Below are 12,202 nucleotides of genomic sequence, written 5' to 3' on the forward strand. Positions count from 1 at the left end.
CTAATCATGGAGGATGACAAGTCTCAAGATCTGCAGAAGACCCAGGAGAGTGGATGATGTATTTCCAGTCTGAAGGCCAGTAGGCCCAAGACAAGGAAAAGCTGATGTTTCAGTTCAAGTCTGAAGATAGGAAAAAATTAATGTCCCCATTTGAAGGCAATCAGGCAGGACGAATTCCCTCTTACTCACAGGAGGGTTAGTATTTTTATTTTATTCAGGTGTTCAACTGATTGGATGGGACTCACCCACATTAGGGAAGGCCATCTGTTTTATTCCATCTAGGGATTCCAATATTAATCTCATCCAAAACACTCTCACAGACACACCTAGAATAATGTATGCCCAAATGTATGGGCCCAGTCAAATTGACACATAAAATTAACCATCACAACTGGTAAAACATGATAGCTGATCTTGGTGCATTATGGATGTGATGAATTCTTCATCTCATGGGGAAATACACAGGTTCCTCAGAGATAACTGCTGAGGCCTTTCAACTTGTTTTTGCATGATGCATTTTCTCTGGCTGTCAACTTACAGTTTCTACCCTCAGTTCCTGGGCATTGGACTAGTCCAGCCCACAGACTCTACACTGGGACCTACCATGAACCCAGTAAGTTCAATTATGCTTGGGCAAAATTCAAAATGGCGCCAAGCAGTCACCTTCACACGTGTTTCAAATTTGGTCACAGACAATACACATTCTTGCCCTCTTGTCAGTGAGAAGGAATTTACTCCATATGTAGCTTTTCCTCTCTCTAATCTTCCACTCTAGATCAACACAACCAGTTTCTCTTACCAGAATGTATGCATCCCCAACAAACTCCAGGTTCACATGCCAAGCTCTCTTAGCGGTTTTATTAAAGCACCCTTTCATACTTGGCTTAAGGTGAATGATAGCGCCTTCTCTCTTTCTCCATTTTAGTAGTATAAGAAGTTGCATAGAACACCAATTTTTCCTACAAAAAAATTGCTCTCTCGGGCTCCTTCAGTCTCAATACATTAATATCTTCCAGGTGTGTGTTTGGATATGCATCACAAAATCAGTTTCCTACCACCCTCTTTGGTTAAGATGACAAATTTTATGTTATGTATTTTTGATGACAATCAAAAAAAAATTAAACACACAAAACATAGAAACCCTGGGAGCCACTGCCATCCCAATGAATTTAAATTTAGTCTGGGGCTATTTGTTCTGGTTTTGTCACAGGTTCCATGAAGAAATTTTTTTACATATAAAAGTATAATAAAAAAACTCACTTCAGTGAAACAAAACAAAAGGGCATCTCCTTTCATTTCATAGTTGGTAACAGTGCTTTTTGTTGTTGTTGAAGTGATATATTTCCCAAAGCAGGGTGATTCTGTCTTAAATGTCACCCCATTTGGAACTCACTTCCTCTGCAATCCTTTGCTTCTAGTGCTTCTCAGCTGAGTGCAGTGCCCTCAGGTCTAGTGAATGTCTGCTCCATTGATTTTTCCCCTACCAGAAGGTCCACCTGAGGGATGGGCATGTGACTGATTTATTGCTGTATTACCAGTATCCAGCACAGCCTTGCTCACAGGGCAAGGAGCTCAGGCAATGTTTGTTAACTGATCATTATAGGAAGAGAAAGCTGTGTGTTTAATTTACTCAATGACAATTAGGGGATGGTTCCCTGTCCTCCAGGAACTCAGTGTCTACTTGGGAATGTTTTCTGTCCCTCATTATAAGATCCTGGAGATCAGGGCCTGTGTTTTAGTCATCCCTGTATCCTCATCATCTAGCATAATTCTCGGCACACAGAGTTCTCAAACTGGCCCACCTAACTACTCCTAATGGCAGAGGAGAGTAGATACGTATCCGTAAAGGGATATGGGAGACCTCATTTGAAGTGCCTTTTGCAAGCAGAAACTTTTTTTTTCAAAGCGTTTTGTGTGATTATATTATTAAATTTTACAGCAACATTATTAGATAGGTGCAATTATTATTCCCATTTCATAGGCAGAAAAACTGAGATACAGATGTTAAAGGACTTGCTCATTCTCCCACAGTTAGATATGCTGCAAACCTAGAATTCAAACTCAAATCGAAATCCAGACTACAAAAATAAATCCCCAAAAGCAATACTGATTTCAAAATTCTGGTATGTAGTAGGTGCTCAATAAATGTTTGTTGAATTAATGAATGGTTCTGAAAATTTTTTTTTCATTTTTTTATTATATTTTAAGTTCTAGGGTACATGTGCACAACATGCAGGTTTGTTACATATGTATACACGTGACATGTTGGTGTGCTGCACCCATTAACTCGTCATTTACATTAGGTATATCTCCTAATGCTATACCTCCCCCCTCCCCCCACCTCACAACAGGCCCCAGTGTGTGATATTCCCCACCCTGTGTCCAAGTGTTCTCATTGTTCAATTCCCACCTATGAGTGAGAACATGCAATGTTTGGTTTCCTGTCCTTGCAATACTTTGCTCAGAATGATGGTTTCCAGCTGCATCCATGTCCCTACAAAGGACATGAACCCATCCTTTTTTATGGCTGCATAGTATTCCACAGTGTATATGTGCCACATTTTCTTAATCCAGTCTGTCATTGATGGACATTTGGGTTGGTTCCAAATCTTTGCTATTGTGAATAGTGCTGCAATAAACATATGTGTGCATGTGTCTTTATAGCAGCAAGATTTATAATCCTTTGGGTATATACCTAGTAATAGCATGGCTGGGTCAAGTGGTATTTCTAGTTCTAGATCCTTGAGGAATCGCCACACTGCCTTCCACAATGGTTGAACTAGTTTACAGTCCCCAAAACAGTGCAAAAGTGTTCCTATTTCTCCACATCCTCTCAAGCACCTGTTGTTTCCTGACTTTTTAATGATCAACTTCAAAGAAGTTTCTGCTTGAAAACTGACACGAGCTGAAACTTACTTGAAGTCTTGTGTTCTATCTTAAAACTTCATGCGAGTATTATATTCCACAACACAGCCATCTTTGCTATTAAAAAATGTTTTAGATCACTTAACACTGAATAAAAATCTGCTCCAGAAAGATGCCCATGCAACACTAACCCAAACACTCAGCTAAGCAGGTAGGATGTTCTAGATTCAATTTATCAAGTCCACTGTAAGGCTTGATAACAGTTTTCATGAAGGACCTGGCTTTTCCTGAGGCTAACTGGCACAATTAGGAATGAAGATAAATTGCGCTTCGATTTTTGTCTAAAATGACTTAAAATCATTCTGCCCCAGATGTGAAAAGTGATAAGCTAGGCTGCACACCAGAAACAGGGAAACAGAATTTTTCATAGGGGAGGAGTGTAAGGAACTGGGAATGATGTGGTAAGGGCTGGCCTGCCTGGGAACATTTTGTTTTGCATCAGATTTGGGTAAGTCCAGTTTTTGATCACTGGCTTAATCCAAAAGTATCTGCTCTGACAATGGTGGGCCTGCGTGTGTTCGCAGTAACACATTTGGACTAAGGGTGAGGGGACTTGTAAAATGAGAAAATAATTTAAACTGACCTAAAAACAAAGAGGTATGTATGGGATGGAATTATTTGAAATCATGTTTCCACAGGTGAGCAGGGAGAACAGTTGGGGTGAATTGAAAGATAAACTAAAGAAAAAATTAAATTGTTTTCAGGAAGCTAATGCCAACTATTCCAAGGCCATTTTTTATTGTTCTCTATTTTACAGCCCTAGACTGAGCCTTTATTCTGGTCCTTCCTGAGTTCCCAATCCAGGTTATAGTTGGAATCCTAACCCCAAGAGCCATGTCACAAAACGAGTAAATAGTTGGCCACAAATGGGACAGCTAAAATAACATGAAGATGCATAATAGACCAGAGCTTCTCAACTTTAATATGCCTATGAGTCACTTGGGAATCTTTTTAAAATGCATGTTCTCATTAAGTAGGTCTGGAGTGGGACCTGAGATTGTGCATCTAACAGGTGATCACCATGCCTGATAATCTAGACCTCTTTCCACTAATGCCCACCTCCTGGGTTCACTCTTTCAACTTTGATAGTCCCTATGCAGACTCCTAAGATTTCAGAGGAAAGGTGCAATTTGAATTTAAGGCAATCAATATTTGCTTCATTTTATCATTATATTAAGTGCTCTTTGCTGAGCACTGTGGACCACAAATAATTCTGTCTCCCTAGGCCAAACAGAAATACATCCAGACCCAAAGAAATCAGGCTATAGGCAATAAAGAAAAGAATAACTGGGGTAGAAAAGTTATCTCCAAGTTACTGATGCTCCATGACCCAACATACTAATATAGATCTAACACAATTATGGAGGACAAAAAGAACAAAATTTATCTTACTATTTTGCAAGTACTCCATTAGGAATGTTGACAGAAGTAGCTCAGTTATTACAACTAAGGGAGGTAAGTGGAAAGACTCTAAGCATGCTTCCTGGCACATAGTAACTGCTCAATAAATAATAACCTCTCAGTAAATCTTAAAACTGCCAATGGCAGTTTTCAGAAAGGCAAAGACTGGTTTTGAAAAAAGCAGAGATACAGAATCAGAACCAGAAACGCTTAGAAATACAGAGAAAGACTGTAACAGAGTTCTCCAGAGAAACAGAACCACACACACACACATACACACACACACACATATATATACATATATGTGTGTGTGTATGTGTGTGTATATATGTATATATGTGTATATATACACACACACAGAGGCACACACATATACATAGGAGAGAAAGAGAGATTTTAAGGAATTGGATCACATGATTGTGGGGGCTGGCAAATCCAAAATCTGTAGGGCAGGCTGAGAGGCTGGAAAGTCAGGCAGAAGTTGCTGCTTTAGTCTTGAGGCAGAATTTCTTCAGGAAACTTCAGTTTTTGATCTTAGAGCCTTCAACTGATTAGATGAATTCCACTTACATTATTGAGCATAGTTTTCTTTTACTTAAAGTTAGCTGATTGTAAATAATAACCACATCAACTAAGTACTTTCACAGTAGCACTTAGATTAGTGGTCAATTAAATAACTGAATACTACAGTCTAGGCAAATTGACACATAAAGTTATCCATTAGAGAGATCATTCTAGATTATTGGTTCTCAATATTGACTTCACATTAGAATCACTTGAGGGTTTTTTAAAATACTAAAGCCAGGCCCCAGTCTCAAGAGGTTCCAAAATGGTTAATAGCTCCCCAGCTAATTCTAATGTGCAGTGCACACATGGTGAAGAACCACTGATACAGAGACCAACGTACCTCATTTTACACATAAACTGAAGCCAAGAGAAAATAGGAGATTTGACCAGCATTCTTTAATAACAAAAGCTAGATCTGGGTTTCCTAATTCTTAACTCAATATGTTACTAACATCTACCTCTGCTTGAATAGATGAATTTCTGAAGGTATTCCATAATACAATATCTGGAAATTTTTTTAATACTTTGGTGCTGAGGTGGTAAAGAGTAGGTAGGGTGGTATCAACAAAACAAGAGTCATCATGAGGTGATGATTGTCGGAGGCAGGTAATGAGTACATGGGGGTTCTGGTACTATTTCCTTTATTTTGTATATGTTAACAATTGTCATTAATACTGCCTATAAAATCAAAAACAAAAACAGGTAATTCCATGCCTCTGCCAAACTGCATCAGGCTATCAACTATATCTGGCTTTCACTGAGTTTGAAGAAACCCTTCCCTACTTTTCAACTCTAGCTGGAAACGTGAGAATGGTCTGTCAGTTCTAGACATTTCCCTAAAACTGTAATGAGTTATGATTCCGGGGCTGTAAACACCCCTAAAATAAAAAAAAAGCAAAAAGTTATTTTAATATACTCTATAAACAAGTTGCTAACAAATAGAAAGTTGCCTATTAAACAGCCACAAGTTTTGGTAAGCCAACTGTATAACACAGGCTTAACCTTGGTGAGGTTGCAGAGCACATGAGACTGAATTGCCCAATATTAAGCATGGAAAGATTATAATGCTGTTGTTGAATAGAGTATGCTATAGATGTCACTTAGGTCAAGTTGGTTGATGGAACTGTTCAAGTTTCCTTAACGTTTTATAATTCTTTTTCTTGTTGCTCTATCCATTATTAAACATGGAATATTGACATCTCCAAAACTTACTGAATTGTCTATTTCTCACTTTAATTCTGTCCATTTTTGCTTGACTTATTTTGACACTCTGTTGTTAGATCCACATATATTTTTTTTTTATAGATTGACTTTTATTATTATAACCTGCCCCTCTTTGTCTCTAGTAATATTTTTGCTTTAAATTCTGTTTGTGTGAGATTAGTAAAACCACTCCAGCTTTCTTAGGATTGTTGTTTGCATGGTATTACATTTTCCACATTTTTACTTTTAGCGCATTTGTATATTTGAATCTAAAGTATATCTCTTATGAACAGCAAATAGTTGAATCTTGTTTTCAAAAATCCAGTTTAACAATTTCTGTCTTTTGGTTGAAGTTTTGATCATTTTACAATTATTGTAATTACTGTTTTTGTTTTTGTTTTGTTTTGTTTTTTGAGGCAGGGACTCACTCTGTCACCCAGGGTGGAGTGCAGTGGCACAATCTTGCTCGTTTCAACCTCTGCCTGCTGGGATCAAACAATCCTCTCACCTCAGCCTCCCAAGCACCTGGGACTATAGGCACATGTCACCACCCGGATAATTTTGTGTTGTTTTTTTATATAGAGACAGGGTTTCACTATGTCGACAACCCAGGCTGGTCTTGAACTCTGGGACTCAAGTGATCTGCCCACCTCAGCCTCCCAAAGTGCTAGACTACAGGCATCAGTCACTGTACCCGGCCTGTAATTACAATTAAAGTAGGATGTATGTCTACCATACTGCTATTTTTCTATATGGATATATTTGTTCCTCTGTTTTACTTTACTGCCTTCTTCTGTCTTAAGTGATTATTTTCTACTATACCATTTTAATTCCTTTAACGATTTTTGATTATATTTTTACTTTTCCCAGTGGTTATTCTAGGGTTGACAATATACATTTTAACATTTCAAAATCTACGTGTATATTTATACTAACTTAATTCAGTAAAATACAGATACTTTGCTCCAACATAGCTCCCTTCTTTCCTCCTCCTTTGTGCCATTGTTAATGTACATATTACATCTGTATATGTTATAAACTCAACAATACAGCATAAGAATTGCTTTATGCAATCTTTATCTTTTAAATGAGTTAAGAAAATGAAAGAGAGAAATATAGGGTCTTTTATTAGCCTACATATTCACCATTTTTGCTAATTTTTATTTCTTGCTGTGGACTTGAGTTTACTACCTAGTGTCATTTTCTTGCTCCAATATAGATCTATACCCTCTCCCCTCCTTTGTGCTATTATTATCATATATGTTACATCTTTATGTATTATAATCCCAATACAATTTTATAACTAGTATTTTATTCAATTATCTTGCCAAGAAAAAATAAGATTAGATAGATATAGATAGTTAAAACTTGAACAGCACAAGGGTTAGGGGCACTGACCCCACACGCTGTTGAAAATCCATGTATAACTCGACTCCTCAAAAACTTAACTACTAGTAGCCTACTATTGACCAGAAGCTTTACTGATAACATAAACAGTTAATTAGGACACATACATCTGACCAAGCAGGTGAAAAATCTCTACAAAGAGAAATATAAAACATGGGTGAAAACAATAATAGATAACATAAACAAATGGAAAAATAGTCCACACTCATGGAATGGAAGAATCAATATTGTTAAAATGGCCATACTGCCCAAAGCAATCTACAGATTCAATGTTATTTCCATCAAACTACCAATGTCATTCTTCACAGAATTAGAAAAAACTATTCCAAAATTCATATGGAATCAAAAAAGATCTCCAACAGCTAAAGCAATCCTAAGCAAAAAGAACAAACCTACAGGCATCACATTACCTGACTTCAAACTATACTACAAAGCTACAGTGACCAAAACAGCATGGTACTGATACAAAAACAGATGCATAGAGCAATAGAACAGAACAGAGAACCCATAAATAAAGCCACACAACTACAACCAACTAATCTTTTACAAAGTCAATGAAAATTAGCAATGGGGGAAAAACACCCTATTCAATAAATAGGGTCAAGATAATTGGCTAACTATATGCATACGAATGAAACTAGACCCCTATCATCAAATACAAATAATAACTTAAGATGGATTAAAGACTTGAGGGAGAGGTGGAGCGACATGACAAATAGAAAGCTCCACCAATCGTCTCCCAAACAAGGATACCAAGTTAACAACTACCTACACAGAAAAAAATAAAAAATTAAAAAAACACCTTCAGAAGAACCAAGAATCAGGTGAGCACTCACAGTATCTGGTTTTATATCACTGAAAGAGGCACTGAAGAGATAGAAAAAAACAGTCCTGAATCATTGGTGCCACTCATCCCCCACTCCTGGCAGCCATGATATGGTGTGGAAAGTATCTCTGGGAATTGGGGGATGGAGAACACAGCAATTGTGAAGCACTGAACTCAATGCTGTCCTGTTAGAGCAGAAAGGAAAACCAGACCTAACTCAGCTGAGGCCTGCCCACAGAGGGAGCATTTAAACCAGCCCTAGCCAGAAGGGAATTGCAGATTCCAGTGGTCTGAACCCTGGTGCCAGCAAACCTTGCCACCAAGTGCCAAAGTGCTCTTAGTCTCTAAGTAAACTTGAAAGGCAGTCTAGGCCATAAAGATTGAAAGTAGTAAGAGAATCCTAGGGCTGAACTAGGGCCAGTGGATTGGGGAGGAATGTGACAAACTGAGACACCAGCTAGGGCAGCCAAGGTAGTGCTGGCATCATCCCTCCTCTAGCCTCAGGCTGCACAACTCACAGCTCCAAAGGAGACCCCTTCCTTCCACCTGAAGAGAGGAGAGGAATCCTGGGGAGGACTTGTCTTTCATCTTGAATACCAGCTCAGCCACAACAGGATAGGCACCAGTCAGAGAAGTGAGGTCCCTAATCTAGGCCCTAGCTCCCAGATGACATTTCTAGACACACCCTGGGCAGGAATGGAAGCTGCTGCTTGAAGAAAAGGACCTAGTCCTGCCTGCATTCATTACCCACTAACTGAAGAGTCCTTGGGCCCTGAATAACCAGCAGTGATACCAAGTGATATCGTCTGGCTCTGTGACCCCACCCAAATCTCATATGGAATTTTAATCAGAATTGTAATCCCCACGTGTTGGGGGAAGGACCCTGTGGGAGATGATTAGATTACGGGGGCAGTTCCCCCATGCTATTCTAGTGGTGAGTGAGTACTCACGAGATCTGATAGTTTTATAAAGGGCTTTTTCCCCCTTTGCTCAGCACTTCTTCCTGCCACCATGTGAAGGAGGACATGTTTGCTTCCCCTTCCACCATGATTGTAAGTTTCCTAAAGCTTCCTCACCCTGAAGAGCTGTGAGTCAATTAAACTTCTTTACTTTATAAATTACCTAGTATTGGGTATGTCCTCATAGCAGCATGAGGACAGACTAGTACAGTAAATTGGTACCAGAAGTAGTGGAGCACTGCTGTAAAGAGACCCAAAAAATGTGAAAACAACTTTAGAACTAGGTAACAGGCAGAGGTTGGAACAGTTTCAAAGACAGGACGATGTGGGAAAGTTTGAAACTTCTTAGAAACTTGTTGAATGGTTTCAACCAAAATGCTGATAGTGATATGGACAATGAAGTCCAGGCTGAGGTGGTCTCAGATGGAGATGAGTAACTTGGTAACTGGAGCAAAGTTGACTCTTGTTATGCTTTAGGAAAGATCCTGGTGGCATTTTGCCCCTGCCCTAGAGATTTGTGGAACTTTGAACTTGAGAGAGATGATTTGGGGTATCTGGAGGAAGAAATTTCTTATTGTCCATATCACTATCAGCATTTTGGTCAAAGCCATTCAACAAGTCTCTAGAGAGTTCCAAACTTTCCCACATTTTCCTGTCTTCTTCTGAGCCCTCCAAACTGTTCCAACTTCTGCCTGTTACCCATTTCCAAAGTCACTTCCACATTTTCAGGTATTTTTTCAGTAGCATGCCACCCTACTGGTACCAATTGTATTAATCCTCTTTCATATCTGAGACTGGGAAGAAAAAAAGGTTTAATGAACTTACAGTTCCACATGGTTGGGAAGGCCTCACAATCATGGTGGAAGGTGAAAGGCATATCTCACATGGTGGCAGACAAGAGAAGAGAGCTTGTGCAGGGAAACTCCCACTTTTAAAACCATCAGATCTCATGGGGCTTATTCACTATCATGAAAACAGCACGGGAAAGACCTGCCCCCTTGATTCAACCACCTCCCACTAGGTCCCTCCCAGAACACATGAGAATTCAAAATGAGATCTGGGTGGGGACACAGCCAATCCATATCAGATAACAACACCCAAGTCTTTTCAAATATACATAAAGCCTTCCCAAGAAGAATGGCTACAAAGAAATCTAGCCACTGAAGACTACAATAAATACCTAGCCCTTCAATGCCCAAACACTGAAGAACATCCACTAGCATCAACACCATCCAAGAAAACATGACCTCACCAAATGAACTAAATAAGGCACCAGAGACTAATACTGGAAAAATGGAGATATGTGACCTTTCAGAGAGAGAATTCAAAATAGCTGCTTTTAGGAAGCTCAAAGAAAACACAAAGAAAAAAATGCAGAATTCTATTAGATAAATTTAACAAAGAAACTGAAATAATTTAAAAGAATCAAGCAGAAGTTCTGGAGCTAAAAAATGCAACTGACATTCTGAAGAATGCACCAGAGTCCTTCAATAGCAGAATTAATCAAGCAGAAGAATTAGTGAGCTTGAAGATAGCCTATTTGAAAATACACAGTCAGAGAAGACAAAAGAAAAACAGAATTAAAAAAATAAAGCATTACTGCAGGATCTAGAAAATAGCCTCAAAAGGGTAAGTCTAACAGTTATTGGCCTTAAAGAGAAGGTAGAGAAACAGATGGAGGTAAAAAGTTTATTCAAAAGGATTATAACAGAGAACTTCTCAACCTAGAGAAAGATATCAATATACAAGTAGAAAAAGGTTATAGAACACCAAGCAGATTTAACACAAAGAAGACTACCTCTAGGCACTTAAGAATCAAACCCCCAAAAGTCAAGGATTAAAAAAGGATCCTAAAAGCAGCAAGAGAAAAGAAACAAAAGACATACAGTGGAGTTCCAATACATCTGGTAGCAGACTTTTCAGTGGAAATCTTATAGGCCAGGAGAGAGTGGCATGACATATTTAAAGTGCTGAATATGTGCATGACATATTTAAAGTGCTGAAAAAAACATATACCCTAGAAAAGTATATCTGGTGAAAATACTCTTTTAAACATGAGGGAAAATAAAGACTTTCCCAGACAAACAAAAGCTGAGGGATTTCATCAACACTAGACCTGTCCTACAAGAAATGCTAAAGAGAGTACTTCAATCAGAAAGAAAAGAGCCAAGCATGATGGCTTATGCCTGTAGTCCCACTACTTTAAGAGGACAAGGCAGGTGGATCACTGGAGGCCAGGAGTTCGAGACCAGCCTGGCCAACATAGCAAAACCCCCTCTCTACTAAAAATAAAAAATATATACAAAAATTTGCTAGGCATGGTGGCACATGCCAGGTACTCCAGAGACTGAGGCAAGAGAATCACTTGAACCCAGGAAGCAGAGGTTGCAATGAGCTGAGATCGTGCCACTGCACTCCAGCCTAGACAACAGAGTGAGACCCCATCTCAAAAAAAAAAAGGTGAAAACTGCCATATATTTTTGGCTGGGTGTGGTGGCTCATGCCTGTAATTCCAACACTTTGGGAGACTGAGGCAGGTGGATTACTTGAGGTCAGGAGTTCAAGACCAGCCTGGACAACATGGTGAAACCCCATCTCTACAAAAATGGAAGGAAAAGGATATTAATGAGCAATAAACAATCACCTGAAGGAGCAAAACTTACCAGTTTACAACACTGTAACTGTGGTGTGTAAACTACTCTTATCTTAATTAGAAAGACTAAATGATGAACCAATAAAAAATAATTACAACTTTTCAAGACATAGTACAATAAGATATAAATAGAAATAAAAAACAGTTAAAATGCAGGGGAACAAAGTTATGGCAAGTTTTTGTTAGTTTTCCTTTTGCTTGTTTGTTTATGCAAATAGTGTTAGGTTGTTATTAGCTTAAAATAATGGGTTATAAGATAGT

At 38.7% G+C, this 12,202-nt stretch overlaps 1 long non-coding RNA gene across 1 annotated transcript in view; it reads right to left on the bottom strand.

Moving 5' to 3' along the window:
- LOC126946807 (uncharacterized) overlaps positions 1–12,202 on the bottom strand; it is a 343,776-nt gene that overhangs the window by 10,609 nt on the left and 320,965 nt on the right. The window contains exon 2 of the long non-coding RNA XR_007722759.1: positions 1–12,202. This exon is cut by the window's right edge and continues 16,928 nt beyond it. This is a non-coding gene — a long non-coding RNA (uncharacterized LOC126946807).

The sequence above is a fragment of the Macaca thibetana genome, chromosome X (assembly GCF_024542745.1).
Source record: "Macaca thibetana thibetana isolate TM-01 chromosome X, ASM2454274v1, whole genome shotgun sequence".
Lineage (NCBI taxonomy): Eukaryota > Metazoa > Chordata > Mammalia > Primates > Cercopithecidae > Macaca > Macaca thibetana.